This window comes from Lepidochelys kempii, chromosome 3 (genome assembly GCF_965140285.1).
Source record: "Lepidochelys kempii isolate rLepKem1 chromosome 3, rLepKem1.hap1, whole genome shotgun sequence".
Taxonomy (NCBI): Eukaryota; Metazoa; Chordata; order Testudines; family Cheloniidae; genus Lepidochelys; species Lepidochelys kempii.
Genome location: NC_136382.1, coordinates 53,847,822 through 53,868,675, shown reverse-complemented (window position 1 = coordinate 53,868,675; position 20,854 = coordinate 53,847,822).

The window sequence follows — 20,854 nt, the reverse complement described above, 5'->3', positions numbered from 1 at the left end:
AGATTACACACATGGACACACAGAGGAAAATACAAATGGATATCTGAAAAAGGAAGAAATTATAGAATAGAAGAGAACTTATAGTTCAATACCCAAGGAAGAAGCAATAAGAATTAAGGTGATCACTTGAGATTGTAAAATCCTGTGGGCAAGTATTGTGACTTGTGAAGCTGGTCAAAATGGAATTCTAAATCTATCCAATCTACAATATTACTTCTGCTCAGGAATATGTATAGATGGTTCCAGCAGGGAATACAATTTGGATACAAAACCATCAATACAATAACTAAAACCACATATAAGATTTAAATCTACTCTTTCTCCTGAATGATCTCACAAAATTAAACAAATGCTAAGATATCCAAAAACTGGGCCACATTCTTCAAATACTTGCATAAGCAAGGCTGACCTTACGTGTGGGCCATGTGGGTGATCACCGGGGTGCACTGGTCGGGGGGCACCGTGGTCAAGAGGCAAGAAGTGGGGTGGCCCTGGGGTGCAAGGCCATGGAAGGGAGCATGTGGGGGAGCTGGGGGGGGGCGCTGATAGGTGGGCAGCAGAGGCAGCAAGTAACTGGTCTCTGCCCGGTGCCTGCCTGCACTCACCAGCCACTGCAGACCGCAGCTCGCTAGTGCCGGCTGGAAATGGGACAGGAGACAAGGGTCTGGTGGCTGAGAGCAGGCACGCAGCGGAGGCTACACTGATAGACTAGCACTGGGAGCGGCTGGCCCCGTGTGCTGCATCTTTCCCCGCTACCAGTCTTGCACACCCACCCCCATTGTCAGCCACTGGACACCCCCACTCACCGCTGGTGGGAGGGTGACTGGCAAGCAGGGATCTGGCCAGCAGAGGGACCCATAAGTATGGATGGGGAGGAGACAGAAAATACAGGATAATTTGCCTGTTTTAAAGAAAAAGTCGGGGCACCGGCAGGAGGGCTTAAATACAGGACTATTCTTTTAAAAACAGGACGTCTGGTCTCTCTAGGAAGCGGGGCCTAGTGCGTGATAGGTGGGGTGGAGAGACCAGGGAGGCAGCAGAGGCCAGGGGGGATATATGGGGAGCCTGGGGAGGCAGCAGGGGCCAGGGTACCAAAATACAAGTTCGCCCAGGGCGCCATTTTCCCTAAGGCTGGCCCTGTGCCATACTTACTTACCATAAGTAAGTTTTACTCAATGTGAGGAAGGGTTACAGAATCTGGATCATAAAAAATATGGAAGAAAATGAAAGGATACTGTAAATTTAACTGTGCTACCTCCTAAGATCATATTCAAAGCTAACCAACTCTCAATTTACTGCGGCAAATCAGACACCTTTATTTGAAAAACTAGTACATACTGTTTTTAAAGTTTTCTATGATTTTATTAAAAATAAAATGGTACCATGTCATTTTAAAGGAGAAACAATTCAACTGAATATCAGGCATTTCCTGAATATGGTTTCTTTTGAGCAAAACACCTTATCTGCTCAAAATCAAATAAGGACTGAACCATTCAAATCAAGAACCCTCGAAAAAAGTTCCTTACCAATACGAGTCCACATAGAAAAATATTATATTATGTTAGGGAACCAGATGTTATAAGGAGATAAGCAAACAAGGGACTCATGGCTGACATGAAAACAAGTATATCTGCAGATGGATATATAAAACACTTCAGTTCTATAATGTTTAATCTACCCAAATATTATCAATAATTTTATATATATATATATATATATATACAATTAATTTATTACGCAGAAATGGTTATCCACTCTCTTTCATGGAAAGCAAATACGTAAAAATAAATAAATAAATAAATAAATAAAAAGTTGGGCAATTACCTTCATTTCTGAATATGCAGTGTTATAGGAAAAACTGTTATGAAGAGTCTGATGCACAATTAAACTACAGATAGCTACCTGCAAAAGACATTTGAAATGTATTTGGTAAATTCTGTTTAATTGGTTATTAATCTGCCTTTTTTTTCTTTCTTTATTCTTTTTTTTTTTGCTTACCGGCATTGAGCTAACTAGTCTCTTTACATACCTTCTCTAAATAATTAATACAAATGTGAGGACTCATGAACAACTCTAAAAAGGAACCAAAGGGATTTCCATTTTTAAATCAGAATGTCCAGCTACTGTCAGGTTTCAGAGTAGCAGCCGTGTTAGTCTATGTGACCAGCGAGAAGGACTGTGCAGTAATGGGGTCCCCTTGGGGACTGCGGTGAGCAGTCTTGGGGGTGGAGGAGCCTACGGCTTGGACCTGGAAGAGAGAAGGACTTTGGTAGTAACTGGGTTCCCCTGGGGATTGCAGCGAGTGGTCCCAGGGGTGGAGGAGTCTGCAGTTCAACCCTGGCAAAGAGGTGGTGACCTCGAGAAGGGCTGGCAACTAGAGTTTCTCCCTGGAAACCGTGGGGAGCTGAGAGCGCACAGGCCTGTGAGTCCACAACAACTTGGGAACAGCGAAGTGATGGCCTATCACCATCTCCTTAAGAAGGACATTGTAACCCTGTGCAAAAAGAGAGGGTTGTTCACTGGAAAGTTCACCAAAGCACAGTTAATCGTGCAGCTGGAGGAGGATGACTACTCTAAGGAACAGATTCCTGATCCAAATGGGGCTATAGCAGAATCTGGGAGCAACTGGAGTGGTAGCCAGGCATCCCCAAGACTCCTGTCCCCGACCAGATGGGGGTCTTCATGATCGGGTTCCCCATCAGGCGATCAGAGATGGACGGGATTGGAGCTGAGTCCGAGAGAGCAAGAGGACCGTGAGAGACAGCGAGAGTCCAAGAAAGAGCTGCAGAAGCAGCAGCAGCATGAACTGGCGATGGTGGAGCAGAGAGGCATAGGGGACCTCCCAGGGGTGAGTGGAGATAGACCCCGGGGTGCCAGTTCCTCAGGGAACCTCCATACTAAATTGCTGCCCCGGTTAAGGAGGGTGGAGGATGTGGATGCCCACCTCACTGCCTTTGAGCAGGCTGGCAATTTGAACAAGGGGGACCCTGTGGTGTCTAGCTCCCTTGCTGGGTCCCTAGAATCCGTCAGCCAGATGGGTGGGATGGTGGACAAGCTCCCACTCCTGGCCCCAATCTATATGTCTATGTGGAGTTTCCTGGGCTCAGGCCCCTCGGACCTCCAGTGGGAGTGGACGGTGATGGTCAATGGGGAAACATTCCTGGGGTGACAAGATCCTGGGACAGAGAGAACTGTTGTGGGGCCCCAGGTGGTGCAGCTCCACCAGATGCTGAGGGGCTTCACCCCTGGGACCTTCACCCATTGACACAAATCAGACGTCAAGAATTATAACATTCAAAAACCAGTCGGAGAACACTTCAATCTCTTTGGTCACTCGATTACAGACCAAAAACTGGCAATTCTTCAACAAAAAAACTTCAAAAACAGACTCCAATGAGAGACTGCTGAATTGGAATTAATTTTCAAACTGGATATAATTAACTTAGGCTTGAATAAAGACTGGGAGTGGATGGGTCATTACACAAAGTAAAACTATTTCCCCATGTTTATTTCCCCCCGCTGTTCCTCAAATGTTCTTGTCAACTGCTGGAAATGGCCCACATTGAGTATCACTACAAAAGGTTTTTCCCCCCGGCTCTCCTGCTGGTAATAGCTCACCTTACCTGATCACTCTCGTTACACTATGTGTGGTAACACCCATTTTTTCATGTTCTCTGTGAATATAAAATCTCCCCACTGTATTTTCCACTGAATGCATCCGATGAAGTGAGCTGTAGCTCACAAAATATGCTTATGCTCAAATAAATTTGATAGTCTCTAAGGTGCCACAAGTCCTCCTTTTTTTTTCCCAGATACTGTGTATCTCACAAAGAAAAGGCAAATATTTCAACAGATAATGTTCTATTATGTAGCTTTGCCTACTTCTGCCACAATGGGCTCCTACTTAAACCAACAGCTTAGGCTGCCTTCTGGTGGTTTAGAATAAAGATCATATAATACATTGAATTGTGTATTCTTTTCCTTTCATTCGACAAGAAATGACCAAACACAGACAAGGCAAACCCCTTTTTTTGCTGCAATAAGTCACTAATTCACATTAGCAATTTGTGTAATGGAAACTGAATTAATAAACCACATACCTTTCCTCCCTAGAATTATTGTATATGTTCATACTGTTATTCTTGAATAACTTTCATATTAAAAAAACCTGCTGCAATCCTGCAGCGTGTTTAACTAAACAAAATTTTAGATCTGTTGGAAATCTCATTTGTAAATGGCCTGTAATTTGACATTTGCATGCCAGCTTTTGGGATACTTTGCCTTGGATATAATATTGAAAGGGGTGATTGAGGATGAGGATTTATATAGTCCCTAATCACCAATAATGTGCTGAGTAAAGATCTCTTTCTTCCCCTGGAACTCTCTAGGCAACTGTCATCAAATTAACTAATTCCATTTATTTCCGTATAAGTTTTACAAGTATTACATTCATGTACGTAGGATTCATATTCCTACTTATCCATCCCACCAGTGGCAAGTAGATTGAGTTCAAGTCGGCAAATGTGCTACTTACTTACATGGTGGGAGAAGGATATTAATTTTTAATATGTTCATGTTTTCCTCAGACACAGAATGGCTGCCTTGATTAGAATTTGCTGCTTGGCTGGTTTACTGTAGGATGCTGCTGGGATCTTTTGAAATATTTTGAAATAAGAGACATCGCGTCACCTCCCCCTCTCTGGGTAGCTTTCTCAAGGCTCAGTTTTTTCCACTCTCATGTTGAGCTGAATCTTATTTCACAAGCATTTCCATTGAAATCAATCACTATTTACAAGACAGTAGTATACTATCTTTCCTGTAGATTTAATTGAGCTAAGCTGCTCTATGTGTGTATAATGGAGGAAGGGCACAAGAAGTTTTTGTACTCCCTGTACTTCCCCCAAGCTATTTAGGTGCACAGGAGGAGCACAGTGAAGAACACAATTTCTCCCAGAGATACCCTTGTTTTCCAGCTATCTCCGGAGTAGTGATGCACTGCACCATTGTCAATATAGTCCTGTGCCTATAATGAATTAATGAGACCTATTTGATCTGGATCTCACTGCTGAAATACAATTTTCTTTGTCTAGTCATTCATTCTTTGGCTATATGGAATTTAAGCTTTATACTTTTCTCCTAATAGCAGTCTGGCCTTCATATATATTTTTAGGGTTCCTCCAATGCCACCTCTTCTGACTTAGCCTTTGTACAGCCGTTTTATATAAGGTTATTAGTAACAATGTCAATGCTTTAACGTTAATTATACTAAAATTTACAAAATCATTTGCAGCTCAAGAAAGCGGAATCTTTTTTACAGAGCTTCAATGAGTGGTCGGCTAGTGAGTTAAACAGGTATAATATGATTAAACTTTGATTCACATTGGACATTTTCATTCATGTTGGACATAGGCTAGGCTTGCAAAGCCTGAGACAATCTTAAGGTTTGGCATACTGACTATCAAGATATAAGAACTACACTGTATTAATAAATGTTTGTATTTAATTTTTGGTAGTTTCTTTTTTGGGGTAAATCACAGTACTTGTATTTTACTATTAACCTAGTTTTAGTTCTTGTTTAAAAATTTGGTCTTGTTTTGCATTTTTATGTTGCTCCTATAATTTGGGATACTGCAGGACTCTGGGCTCTTGAGGAGTCACTAAAGAGGAAATTTTCTAAGGCACGTATATGAGTTGGGCACCTAAATCCCAGTGACTCTCTGTGAATGTCATAACTGCCCTTTGTGCCTTAGAAAATCTGGTCCTAAAGCATGGATGTGCAAGAACATTAATACTCTTCCTTGTTCATTGATGGTCACTCACTGCGCTGCTGAATTCACTATAATACTACTGACTACAATATGGAGCGGTCTGCTTCAGCTGTTGGGCCACATGTTGCTTATCAGATGAGAACTAAGTCCTATTAAGGAACTGAACAGCTGTGGAGTTACCAATCATGGTGGTGCCTGACACTTTTCATTTAGCCTATGAGGTAATGCTGCTCAGCAGTTGGAATGAGTTTCAATGTAGATGAAACAGAACATGCAGAGTGAAAGGGGGTATTTCTGGAAATCACAGGAGAAAGTATAATTCAAGCTAGTAAGGAATTGTGAACATGGTAACATTTTACATTAAGGTTCCATTGATATGCAGTTTATTTGGCCAGAAGCCTATGAGAGAAGGGAGGTAACCAAGGTAACTCTGCTAGTATCTGCTGGACTGAGGGAGGCAGTATTTCATTTGCATATTAACTGTTTGGGGACACTGTTGTATAATTTGGCTAAATTTTGTGCTTGGGACCAATAGTTTGGAGATTACCCTGGTGGGAACTGGCTTGAGAAACCTGAGACAATGTGTGGGCTTGGGGTTACCCTCACCCTGATGATTACTGAGGTTAGCTCATTGGTCCTGAACATACCCAGAGAGTTAGGAGAGACTGTGAGTTTCCAGCTTGTTGCTGGGATTGCCTCTATAAGTAGTAGGGCTCTGGTGAGTCTAGACCAGGGATCGGCAACCTTTGGCACACGGCCCATCAGGATAAGCCCCCTGGTGGGCTGGGCTAGTTTGTTTACCTGTTGTGTTCACAGGTTTGGCCGATCATGGCTGTCACAGGCCGCGGTTTGCCGCTCCAGGCCAATGGGGGCTGCAGGAAGCGGCGGCCAGCACATCCCTTGGCCCCCATTGGCCTGGAGTGGTGAGCCGCGATCGGCTGAACCCGTGGATGGTAAACAAACTGGCCAGGCCCACCAGGGGACTTATTCTGGCGGGCCATGTGCCAAAGGTTGCTGATCCCTGGTCTAGTAGGTCACTGTTCCCCAATGCCCTTACACTGCAAAGAGTACAATTACCTTATTTGGACAGAGCACAGCAGTGATCCCACCCAGCTGGCCACTGGTAAATGGAGCTCAGCGATAGCTCTGGTCACCTTGGCAGCAGTGAGCAGTGGAAAACCAGCAGTTCAACCCACCCACAGTCTCCAGCAGGAGAGCAGCTGTGCGGACTATGATGGGAGTAGAGGAGTTTTCAGTGTCAGTCAGCACCAGACTCTGATGAGGCCTCCCTGTCCTAGATGCTGAAATTATTCTAGCTGGAAAGGTGGAAGAGCTTCAGTGTTGCCTGAGAAAGAGGGCCCCTGGTTTTCTTGGGTCTCTTAGAACCACTGAGTGGGGAAGCTGGGGACCCACAAACTGTCAGTGGGGTTCTGGGAGGCAGAAACCCTGGCAAGCCTATGCAGATTATATGCCAGGGCCAGGCCATTAGCAACCTGTGTGCTCAGGTCAGCTGCTAAATTGGAGTCAGGAGTCAAGTAGTGGTGTCAGAAGTGAGCCAGATCAGAATACCAGGAAGTCAGGGTCAGGAACTAAGTTGCAGGTGACTGGCAGATAGCAGGGTCAGGTTCGAGCCAGGTCTGGATATAAGGGTCAGCAATCAGATAGCAAAGTCAAGGACAAACCAGGGTCAGAAGCCATTATCTAGGTCTGGAGCAGAGGCAAACAGTCTGTATTGCTACTCAGAGCACTCTCTGTGAAGGGTTCCTGATTAAATACTAGCCTCAGCCAATCAGTGGGCTGTGGGGGACACACTACTCAGGCCCTGCTGGGTGGTACTTCCTACCTTCACAGGGTCCTCTAGTGGAAAGCTAGCCTAAGCATCTAGTGGTAATGCAGAAGTGTCAATGGCCCAGAAACCTCATGTCCCAGGTTCTTACATCATAGCTATGCAGAATTTAACATTTAGAGCTGACTTGGACTCAGGCTGTAAAATTGACGTGTAGATGTTTGGGTTTAGGCTGAAGCCTAAGGTCTGGAGCCCCTCTAGGTGAGAACTTCCTAGCCCAAACAGCTATACTACAATTTTACTGCCCTGCACGCTTGAGTCAGCTGACCCAGGCCAGCCATGGGTGTCAAATTGCTGTGTAGATATACCTTGAGGGTCCAGTTGTTTGGGACTGTGACTCATGGATTCTGAGATATTAAGTAGTATATAGTGTTAAACTGCAAAGTTTGTCCAAGTTCACCCTGTTTCCCCTTTAAAGTGTGATTTTGTTTTTGTTTGTTTGTTTTGTTTTGTTTTTAAATCAGTTTGCAGATGGGTACAGATTTGCCTATCAAAATGCCCATAACTGATATACAGGTGCGCTCAAGAATCCTTTAAAAAGAAGGACTTGGCCCGTGTTGCTGCTGATGGCATGGGCAGAAGCTATAATAATTGATTTACCATTTATTTAAACATCTATTAATCATTAATTAACCCTTTATAAAGTCCACCAGGTAAACAGGTTGCTTATAACTATCCATACGATTGTCTCCTGATGGGCTTATAACCATCTAGAACACATTACTCATTTCTATAACATGTTCATAATATACATTACGCATTTATTAACCCCTTATACGTGATTTATACACTGAACCTGAATATAAAATATGAGTGATTTTCAAACATACACATCTTAATAATTATAATCATTTTTAAGATAGCAATACTGAAGTCATTGCAAATTTATGCAAGATTAACTGTTGACCAAAATCTGTTTTACTTTGTCTAAACACATGCAAAGCTCATTGCTTTTTATTTTTTAAATTGGAAAACATATAATATTTGACAGTTCTGTCCAACTGACTGAATTTTCACTAATATTTTACCTCTTTTTTTAAAAGAGATATTGAAATATGTAATAGAAAGGCTTCCATACTAATGAAGTCCTTTTTATTTTAAGGTGTAGGCATGTGTACATAAAATTGATTTTAAATCAAATACAATGAGAGACTAGGTCTCCAGGAATATAACATGTTTTAACAGGGAAGAACATTAATATGGATAAATATAGCTATCTTGTAAATAATATGTGCCTATTATGTACCAACCACGAAGATACTTCTATTATGTATGTGTTTAAAACGTGAGACCAATACAAGTTCCAGGAACACTGGAGCTTTGATGAGGGATTGAGATTAGAATGCCCATACTTGGTCAGACCAATGGTCCATCTAGCCCAGTATCCTGTCTCTGACAGTAGCCACTACCAGATCTTCAGAGGGAATAAACAGAATAAGGAAATTTCGACTGATTCATCCCCTGTCATCCACTCCCATTTTTCTTGCAGTTGGAGATTTAGGGGCACCTGGACCATGGAATTGCATCCCTGACCATCTTGGCTAATAGCCGTTGTTGGACCTATACTCCATGAACTTATCTAATTCTTTTTTGAACCCACTTATACTTTTGAACCTTTCAACGTCCTATGGCAACAAATTCCACAGGTTGACTGTGAATTATGTGAAGAAGTACTTCCTTTTATTTGTTTTAAACCCGCTGCCTATTAATTTAATCAGGTGACTCCTTACTTCTTGTGTTATGTGAAAGTAAATAACATTTCCCTATTCACTTTCCCCATACCATTCATGATGTTATAGACGTCTATCATATTCCCCTCCCCTCTTACTCATCTCCTTTCTAAAATGAACAGTCCCAGTCTTTTAAATCTCTCCTTGTATAGAAGCTGTTCCACACCTCTATTCATTTTAGTTGACCTTCTCTGCATCTTTTACAATTCTAATATGTCTTTTCTGACCTGAGATGATGAGATCAGAACTGCATGCAGTATTCAAAGTGTGGACATACCATGGATTTATTTAGTGGTATTATGATATCTTCTGTTTTATTATGTATCCCTTTTCTAATGGCTTCTAACATTCTGTTAGCTGTTTAGACTGCTGCTGCACATTGAGTGGATATTTTCCCGATGAGTATTAGATGTCTTTCTTGAGATGTAACATCTAATTTAGGCCCTATAATTTTGTATGTTTAGTTGGAATATTTTTCCCCCTGTATGAATTATTTTTCACTTGCCAGCATTGATTTCATCTGCCATTTGTCACCCAGTCACCCAGTTTTGAGAGATCCCTTTGTAACTCTTTGCAGTCAGCTTTGGACTTAACTATCTTGAATAATTCTGTACTGGGTGCAAATTTTGCTACCTCACTGATCACCACTTTTTCCAGATCATTTATGAATATGTTGAACAGCACTGGTCCCACTACAGATCACTGAAGGACCCTGTCAAGCTGTTCTGCAGTGATTCAAGAGCATGAGTACTTGCCTAAGGGCAGACTGTTAAGAACCAGCCACAAATCCCAAATTGGATGTGAGTTCTATACTTAGATTTCACCAACCAATTATTGTGTAAACTCCTCAGACACTAGAATAGCCTTAACATGGAGTCACAGATAGTCTTCTTGGGTATTCCTATTTTTCTTGCTATCCAGGTAGGACCTACATTTGTTATAGAGGAGCCCTTATCCCAAGAATCACAATAATATTCAGATTACACCCAGTCCCAAAGGGCCTTAGATCTCCCACCAAAGACAAAACTTGTAGCCAATCCTATAATAAACTATCTAAAGATTTATTATATAGGAAAAATAAACAAGAGAATTCTTTACAAGCTTAAAGCATATACACAAATGAGTTACAATCTTATGTTTCAAAAGAGAATAGAAGCTTCTATACTAAGCAAGTTCTATATGTCCCTTAGGGCTAACCATGGATAAGCAGCTGGGGAGCTCTTGTTTATGCTTCAAAAATCATAGAATCATGGAATATCAGGGTTGGAATGGATCTCAGGAGGTCATCCAACCCCCTGCTCAAAGCAGAACCAATCCCCAACTAAATCATCCCAGCCAGGGCTTTGTCAAGCCTGACTTTAAAAACTTCAAAGGAAGGAGATTCCACCACCTCCCTAAGTAACGCATTCCAGTGCTTCACCATCCTCCTAGTGAAAAAGTTATTCCTAATATCCAACCTAATCCTCCCCCACTGCAACTTGAGACCATTACTCCTTGTTCTGTCATCTGCTACCACTGAGAACAGTCTAGATCCATCCTATTTGGGACCCCCTTTCAGGTCGTTGAAAGCAGCTATCAAATCCCCCCTCAGTCTTCTCTTCCACAGACTAAACAGTCCAAAATTCCCTCAGCCTCTTCGCATAAGTCATGTGTTCCAGTCACCTAATAATTTTTGTTGCCCTCCGCTGGACGCTTTCCAATTTTTCCACATCCTTCTTGTAGTGTGGGGCCCAAACCTGGACACAGTACTCCAGATGAGGCCTCACCAATGTCGAATAGAGGGGAACGATCAAGCCCCTCGATCTGCTGGCAATGCCCCTACTTATACAGCCCAAAATGCCATTAGCCTTCTTGGCAACAAGGGCACACTGTTGACTCATATCCAGCTTCTCATCCACTGTAACCCCTAGGTCGTTTTCTGCAGAACTGCTGCCTAGCCATTCGGTCCTTAGTCTGTAGCTGTGCACGGGGTTTTTCCATCCTAAATGCAGGACTCTTGTCCTTGCACTTGCACTTGTCCTTGCACTTGTCCTTGTTGAACCTCATCAGATTTCTTCTGGCCCAATCCTCTAATTTGTCTAGGTCTCTCTGTATCCTATCCCTACCCTCCAGTGTATCTACCATTCCTCCCAGTTTAGTGTCATCTGCAAACTTGCTGAGGGTGCAGTCCACGGCATCCTCCAAATCATTAATGAAGATATTGAACAAAACCGGCCCCAGGACCGACCCTTGGGGCACTCCGCTTGATACCAGCTGCCAAGTAGACATTGAGCTGTTGATCACTACCCATTGAGCCTGACAATCTAGCCAGCTTTCTATCCACCTTATTGTCCATTCATCCAGCCCATACTTCTTTAACTTGATGGCAAGAATACTGTGGGAGACCATATCAAAAGCTTTGCTAAAATCAAGGAATATCACTTCCACTGCTTTCCCCTCATGCACAGAGCCAGTTATCTCATCATAGAAGGCAATTAGATTAGTCAGGCATGACTTGCCCTAGCTGAATCCATGCTGACTGTTCCTGATCACTTTCCTCTCCTCTAAGTGCTTCAGAATTGATTCCTTTAGGACCTGCTCCATGAATTTTCCAGGGACTGAGGTGAGGCTGACTGGCCTGTAGTCCCCTGGATCTTCATTCCCCCCCCCCCCACCACCCCCCCAGAATGCAAGCAGGATAAAGATAAAGTTCCTTCTTATTCCGGGTTTTTATTCCCCTCCTCCCATGTGTTTTGAGCTGCAAATTCAGCTGATGAGAAGAATTCACTTGCATGATTCATTTTAATGGGGGAGAACAGCAGAGCAAAGTATTTTGTCCGCTTTAATCTTCCACAGTAATCCATCTGGTGTGGATGGGCCTTCCTAGTTGGCCAGGATGCAACAGTTTCTGTTGCCGACCCAGTATTTATGCTAGTTAATGTCTGTCTCCTGACTGGTGGTTTTCACAATCACAGATACAAGAAAAGACAAATGGTCAAATATTACCTTACAATATGGGATACAGATATTGTAAGTGAGATTAATGCATGCAGGAACTCACAATCATTCAATTATGTCTTAACACTAAACACATTCTAATAATTCTAATACTTAAAAAAAAACCCAAAAACCATACTCACACACATGTGAGACAGACTGATTCCAGATATGTATTTGTCAGTATTTAATTGAGGCCTGGGAACCTTGACATGAGCTGGCACTTAGTTTTTCAGCACCACAGATCCCACTATTTACCTCTCTGCACTCTGAAAAAAGACCATTTATTCCTAGCCTTTGTTTATTGTCTTTCAACCAGATATTGATCCATGGGAAGACCTTTCCTCTTATCCCATGACTGCTTAGTTTGCTTAACAGTCAAAGGCTTTCTGGCAATACAAGTACACTGTATCCACTGGATCCATAGGATTGTTACTCCCTCAAAGGAGTCTAATAGATTGGTGAGGTGTGATTACAAAAGCCACGTTGATTCTTCCCACAATGTATCACGTTCATCTATATGTCTGATAATTCTGGTCCTGGTGACTTATTACTGTTTAATTTATCAATTTAGTCCAAAACCTCCTCTACTGACACCTCAGTTTGGGACAGTTCCTCATATTTATCCCCTAAAAAGAATAGTTTGGATATGGGGAATCTCCCCCATATATTCTGCAACAAAGACTGATGCAAAAAATTCATTGAGCTTCTCCACAAAGGCTTTGTCTTCCTGAGTTCTCCTTTACCACTTAAATCAAGTGGCCCTACCAACTGACTGGCAGACCTTCTGCTTCTGATGTACTTTTTAAAAAAAATGTTAATTTTTGTGTCCTTAACTTTGTTCAGGCATGACATTTCTATCCATAGAGATTCTGTTGTACAATTTGATGGTAAAGTGAATCTTCTACTCAAGAATTCTTGGTAGCTGAGTCTTAAATAATGACTGAAGTCTCACATTAAAGGGCTAAGTGAAAAGGCCAAATTGAACAGTGTAAACTTCAGAGGAGTACACAAAAAAGATAGAAAAGATTATATTTTCCTTTAGCTTCCAATCTGGAACCAGAGTACTTTAAGGGGCAGAGAGAAAATTTGGTTTAAGGTTCTATATATGATCTTCATCACCAAACTGAATGACTTCATTTCAAAAGAAAAGAAAAATTGGTGTTTCCATTTGCCCGGACAAGCAAGAGTATTCGGTGCATCTGCTCAAGAGCGGAAATAACACACTCGGAGACCAAGAATGTATATTTTCATCTCCAAAGATTAATGTTTTGCAAAGCTATGTCTGTTTGAAAATAAAGCTTTTCAATTGTAACCTTTTTGCAACTTTAATCACAAGGGTCAGTACATCGATTGCTATGTTTCATTAATTTAATTAGAGAGCAGAGTGTCAATTATTACAATTAAGGCTGCTTAAGACTTTTCATTCTACAGGTCTTTTTTCCAATTGCTTATTACTCAGTCCCACTGCCTCTTTTGCTACAGACCTCCGGTCCAGCTAGCACAAGGAGGTTGAAATTTCTCTCTATGCAGACAGCCAGCAAAAGCTGTATGCATCAATTAAGTTTCACTTGAGCCAGTCCTCCACACAGGGATGAATTCCACCCAAAATAAGGCAGGGATTCTGCACAACCCTCCCCAAAAACATGACAAAAACAATCAACAACTTGTATTGATTATCTAATTAAAATTGTCATAATTCTAGCTTTGTCAGTCCCAGGACAAAGGACTAGAGAGACAAGATGGATGAGGAAATATCTTTTATTGGACCAACTTCTGTTGATGAGAGAGATGCACTTTCAAGCTGCACAGAGCTCTTCCTCAAATCTGGGAAAGCTACTCAGAGTGTCACAACTGAATACATGATCAAACAGAGAGTTTAGCATAAGAAGTAACACATAATGTAAGGGACCATTCAAGGTGAAATGGCAATAGGACAACAGGCAGGGAGGGAGGGTTAGTGGGTTATAAATTGTTATGCCACAAATCTAGTATCTGCCATAAATTGCACTCTTGTGGAATCTACATTCACTCCTTCCCAGGGGAAAAAAAAGCACATTATCATGTGCCAAGACCTGAGCAGTACACCACAGAAGAAAATGGCTGCAGGGCTAGATACCAGAATGTGAATCTGTAGTTATCATTTTTCATAGGTCGCAGCTATTTAATGGTGGCATGGTCCATGACCAGTATGAAGGGCGATTCCAGGAGGTACTTTTGTAATGATTCCACTGCCCACTTAACTGGGACATTCCTTTTCTATCACAGAAGAGTTCTTTTTTCCCATGGGAGAAAGGGGTTCTACTGAGATATATTAAGGGGTATTCTCCGTCTTCCATAACCTGTGGTAGAACTGTTCCAAGGCCCAATCAGAATCATCAGTTTGTAATATGAATTCTTATGTGAAATTTGGGCTCAGCAGCACTGGTTTACTGCACAAGCTATTCTTGACTATGGCAAATGTATCTGTACAAGGGGAGCCTTGTTCTTCAGGAGGCCCATTAGAAGGGTGGTGGGGACTATTACAGTGGAAGACACTGTGACTAAGCACCTGTACACTGCAAACCCCAGGAACTATTTCACCTGCCTTTTGGTGGTAGGGATGGAAACTCTAGTTGGGCTAAGGGTTGTATTTGCCCATTCACCAGGGTATAGCCTAAGTACTTATTTTCGGTGCTATTCACTGAAATGATACTAAGGAGGTTTCTTAGGACATGAATCCAATGCCCTATGAATATTTAAATAAAGTCCCTTTTATTTAGTGTTGTTTTTACTTCATTGCCCATTGATCAGAAAAAAATGGTGTGCTATTACAATTTTCTTCAAGAGTACTAATTTTAAAATTATATAGTTTCTTATTCTTCCCTAGTGTATTAAACAATGAATATTGACATTTATATTACAATATAAAGTGAGTTATTCAAATTAAGCAGTAAACAATACAATGTAAAATTGGATAACTGCAAAGAGAATAATATAAGACCAACAATGGGTCAAGTTAGTGCATAAACACAATCAGTATTCAAATCACAAAATTAACATAACACCAATGATCAAATGACTTCATAACATATTTTAACCTAGGTTAGTTGATACCTAAAGATAATTTACATTATGGGTTTATATACATGTGCTATTACTACTAACAGATACTCTCTATCTCTCTCTCACCCTACCCATTAACCTTTGGAAGGTGGAAGATGCCCTATGGAGTCCAGATGGGAGGGTTCAAATGTTCATATAGGCCAAAAGGGGAAGCAAAGACAGTCTAATCTTTTGAGTCCAGTCCCAAAGGACTTTGCCAGTAGCCTTCTGTTCTATAAAAGTCTATGACACACTGGTGATTAATATCATTGTGAAATGTACGTATTAACACTACATAAGGAATTATTGATTCTCATTAATATTATGCTTTACCATCTGTGACAAAGGGAGAAACAGTATCTCTCAGATATGAGGGAACATCACAACTATCTACCTGTCTCCAATGAAATTAAACAACATGTGACCCAAAAATGGAAGCCCCATTTACATTCAAATCAGCAGGAGGTGGAAAGACACAGGAAGGGAAGAACAGCATGCTTCCTCTTGAAACAAGGTTGTGATGCTATATGGAATATGCGGAACACCTTGTGATGTTATTGATACCAATATTATAAAATTGCGGAACACCTTGTGATGTTATTGATACCAATATTATAAAATTACAATGAATCTGACCAGACATGCCGTGTAAGGTATCTCCGAAAATGTTATAATTTACCAAGTATGATCATCTTGTTTATATGTTTGTGTCATAAACATACAACTAAGGGTAGCATAAAATCCCCCCTTTACCTGTAAGGGATTAATCAGTTCCATTAACCTAGTTGGCACCTGACCAGAAGGACCAATGGGGAAAGAAGATACTTTCAAATCTTGGGGGGGAGGGGGAAAGGAAGTTTTTGTTTGGGCTCTTTGTTGTTTTCTTGGAGACAAAGAGAGATACCAAGCAAGTATTCCAGCTTCTGCTGAAATGATACATCTAAATTTACAGAAATTGTAAATAATAGAAAGGAAATGTGTTACAGTATCTTTTGTTTTAGCTTGTGAAATTTCCCTATGCTAAGAGGAAGATTTATTTCTGTTTTTTGTAACTTTAAAGTTTTGTCTAGGGGGGAATCCGCTGAGTTTTAAATCTGTAAATGTACCCTGCAAAATTATCTTCCATCCTGATTTTACAGAGGTGCTTCTTTTACTTTTTCTTTATAATAAAGTTCTATTTTAAAAACCTGATTGGTTTTTAGTGTCCTAAAAATCCAAGGGTCTGGTCTGTGCTCACCTTGTTTACTCTTAAGCCTCCCCAGAAAAGGGGGTGAAGGTGCTTGGGGGGATATTTTGGAGAAACAGCAACTCTAAGTGGTCCTTTTCCTAAATCTTTGTCTAACTTACTTGCTGGTGGCAGTGATACCGTCCAAGGACAAGGAAGAATTTGTGCCTTGGGGAAGTTTTTAACCTAAACTGGTAGAAATAAGCTGAGGGGGTCTTTCATGTGGGTCTCCACATTGGTACCCTAGAGTTCAGAGTGGGGAGGGAACCCTGACAGTTTGTATCACTTTTGTATCGTATTATGAGTTATAAATATATATAGGGTATACCTCAATTTCAAAACTTGTGCTGTGTTTCTCGGTGCCATCACTAGACAGATTGGCATGAGAACTACCTAGCCTATTCAATGGCTCATCAAGGGTCATCAGCTGTACAATGAACCCATTGAAAGGAGCTAGGAGATACACCTTATCAGTTAGCAAGGCATGTAAGGGCATGCCTATGGACAGAACTCTAAGGCTTTTCCATGCCATGTGCAGTGAAGCATGTGTTTGGGACACAGCAAGTGCAAGCTACATGACAAAAGGAATACAAAGGGAAGCTGCATCATCTTCATTTTGTCTTCATTCCTGCTTCTTACCTCTGGAGTAACTTTTCTACAAATGAAGCTCTGAACGAAGGACTGTCTGACCCATCCAAGCTTTTGTGTTTCAGAAGGACTTTCAAGCCAGAAAAATCAACAATACTGCTAAGAACCTGATATATGGACTTTGAAGTCTCTGTATGTATTTGATCGCTTTACCATTTAACAATTCTCTTCTTGTTCTTTTTTTTTTCTTTACAATAAACCTTTAGTTTTAGACACTAAAGGATTGGCTGGCAGCATGGCATTTTGGTAATATTGACCAGGTAATGTGGATGACCCTTTGGGGTCAGAATAACATTTTGTATATGTGAGCAGAGTTTTTAAATAACTTCTCACTGTACCAGACCTATATGCTGATTGGGAGCCATAGAACTGGAATGACCTAAAGGGGCTGTGTGATAACCAGTGTGGGGGATCAGAAGCACAGTTTGTGATTAGTTGTTGAGTTTAACTTCAGTGTTAACCACCAGTTTTGGGAGTATCTTCTCTCCCTTTTGCAGCCTGCCCTAACCTTGACATTATCCGTTAGGGCTGCCCCATGCCCACTGGGTCACAAAAGTCATTTAACTTTGAGAGATATAAGTAGAGACAGAAAACTATTTTGGCATCCATTGCTAAACAGGCATAGAGGTCTTGCAAAATGAGAAAGATGATCTTTCAACCAAGGGTGGGAGAAGTCTTTGAGAACTGAATATAGGTGAGAAACCTGCTTTGGCAAAGATCTTTCACCTAGGAAGATAAGGGAAGCCAGCACCTTGTACTTCTGTGGAAGGTCCTAATTGAGGGAAAGTCAGCCATGGATGAGAACATAGGTGGTCGGTGTAAGAGGCCAGGGGATGCTAACCTTCCCTAAACTTCTGGCCTGCTTTCTTTGGAGCATACTGCCATTGAAAGGGTGGGTGCTTTGGCCATGGCCCCCAACACTCTGCCCCGAGGCCATGTTCCCACTCGTCCCTTTGCCCTGAGGCTCCACCTCTTCCCATCTCTGCTCTACCTGCATGGCAACCTCTTGGGAAAGTATGAGGAGACTCATGCAAGCAGTGAGCAGGTGTCTGGCTGACGGGCAGCTGAGGCTTGGGGGAGGAGAAAAGGAGGCATGAGCGGGGTGAGAGGCACAGAGGAGGGGACTGATTGGGGTCAGGGGTGGAGGATGGGCAGAACTTCAGAAGTAGGGAGCAGGACTCAGGATAGAGCCATGGTCTGGGCGCATGCAGCCTCTCCAAAAGGAGGAGTCACACTACCCATGGTTGAGAAGAAGAATGATTGGTGAGTATCACCAGCTTGAAAAAAATCCATACCTTGTTAGATTAAGTTTTAGACTTTTAGATGCATGTTTTCACTTTTTTCTTGTAACCCTTTCTGACTCTATTCCTTTTACTTGGCATCACTTAACCTATGTCCTATTGTTAACAAACTTGTTTTATTTTTACTATAAACTAGTGGATTGCTGTATTTGATTGGAAGGGTGTATTTACCCCAGTTCAGTTAATAAGCTGCAATGTGCTTTTGCCTCTTTAAAGGAGCAAACAAACCTAATTATTTCTCTGAGTGGTTCATGAGAGGGTTTGACATTTCTGGGCACATGGTTCTGGGAATATTTAGGACTGGGTGGTGGTGGGGGGTGTTGGAGTCAACCTGCAAGTAGTAACCAAGGCTGATGAAAGTTAGTCTGGGGTTGTTGTGCTGTAGGCAGGCTGCTGGAGACAGAGTTGCTGAGCCAGGAATGTATAGCACACAGACACTCAGAGTGTGACCTGCTTCACTGCTGGCAGCTGGTGTCCAGGCTGTGTGATAGAGCAGCAGGGCACCTGAGGCACCCAGGGATATAGGGCAGGCAGTGACACTCACTGGTATGGATTGCACCCCAGAATGGTGACAGGAAGTAAGCATCTCCCTCTAGTAAAAGCTTGCTCTCATCTCTCCCGTACTCACATGAGAATCTGGGGGCCTGGTTCAATGCTGCCTTGCCCTTGAGTAGTCATTCACACCTGTGCAAAGTGACATGATACACTAGCATTCTGATTCAGTTGCACTAGTGCAAATTCATATAAAGCTGTAGGCAGCAGACAATCAAGCCCTTGGTGTTTATGATATGCAGATTGTGGCTCAAAAATGCGATTCACATTACAGAGCTGGTGTTCATTTGTTCTCTTTTGCAAATCTGATCATTCTTCTAAACCCAGGTTCAGGATCCTACTTCTGTCCGTGGTGTGTTGGAAAAATATTATTTCTGACATTTTTGCTTTTATTAACATATTTCCGATCTATCTCCCTCCTAGCTAGCATAATGTTATCCCCATATCAATAGAAAGAGCATTTTTATTTTTTTCCCTTGCTCTTTTCTGGGAAGCATACATTTCAGATGCATCCTTTTTTATTACAGTTTATACAGCACTGGAATGGATGCCTGACCCACTTCCATAGCAGTAGCAAATGTCAGGCTCCTTAGCTGTTTGCTGTTTCCAATTTGCTGTTAGTCTTTTGATATGGTACATATTTTATGGACATTGCCCTCTGTCTTGGCCTTGAATATCATTCTACTGCATCTTAAGTCACAGTTTCCATAGCCACTGTAATTTCAACATCATTTTTAGATGGGAAGTCTGCTCCAGTCAGAAGCCTCTTTTGTATACTTTTGTTATGGATTCTGCGTGCTAATCTATCCTTCAGGCATCATTCAATCCATCTCCAAACTACAATATCTTGGCATTCATTTATTTATTTATTAAATGTTGCTATATGGGAAGAAATAAATTTTTGTTCACATTGATTCTCCTATGAGATCAGAATCTTTTTGCTATAACAAGTTGCTCTGATGATAAGCAGTCCTACAAAACTTGCCCTAGGTGCTAATGTTGAAATTATTGGCTTCTGAGGGATCATTGATATGCATAGTAAACTATGTATGTTTCTTCCATTGCATTCAGTAGACTGGAAATTTATGTATTAGTTTCTGTATCATTAACCTAGAAATATTGCTCCAGCTCCTTCCATGTAAAGCATTATTGGCTAATCCCCAGCTGGATTGTCAAAAACATCAATATTTCCAGTGTTCCTGAACATTATATATTGTCAAGCTATTTGATAGTAGAACAAGCTGACAGCAGGAAGAAGGAGGAGTGCCAGCACCTGGACAGAACAGTGCAGCCAGCAGGGACCGGGGAAGCTATAGAGAGCTCCTGGCTAGCTGCTAAGACTGGCACGCTGAATCCCTGAGGTAAGGGCAAAGAAGGTGCTGGGGGCCACAGGGAAGTGGCCCAGGGAAATAAACTGAGGAGTCAGAGGGGTCGAAGCAAACAATGGCCATCTACTCTGGGTGAGGACCTGGAGTAGTGGTTGTCTCCCCGCCCCTACCACTGAGGAAGTGGCCAGACAATGGGGTGCAGTCACCACTGATGGAAGTGTCTGGACAGCCAACTTGCAGGTCCTACAGAAGAAGGGAGCACAGAGTGAGGCACAGCTGGAAGGTGATGTCCTGAAGAGGACGCCGCAGTCCTTGGAATGACATGGGTCCAGGAACAGAGGTGATGGCAGATGAGACACCACCAGTAAAGGGTGAAGAGCTAATTCCCAAGACGGC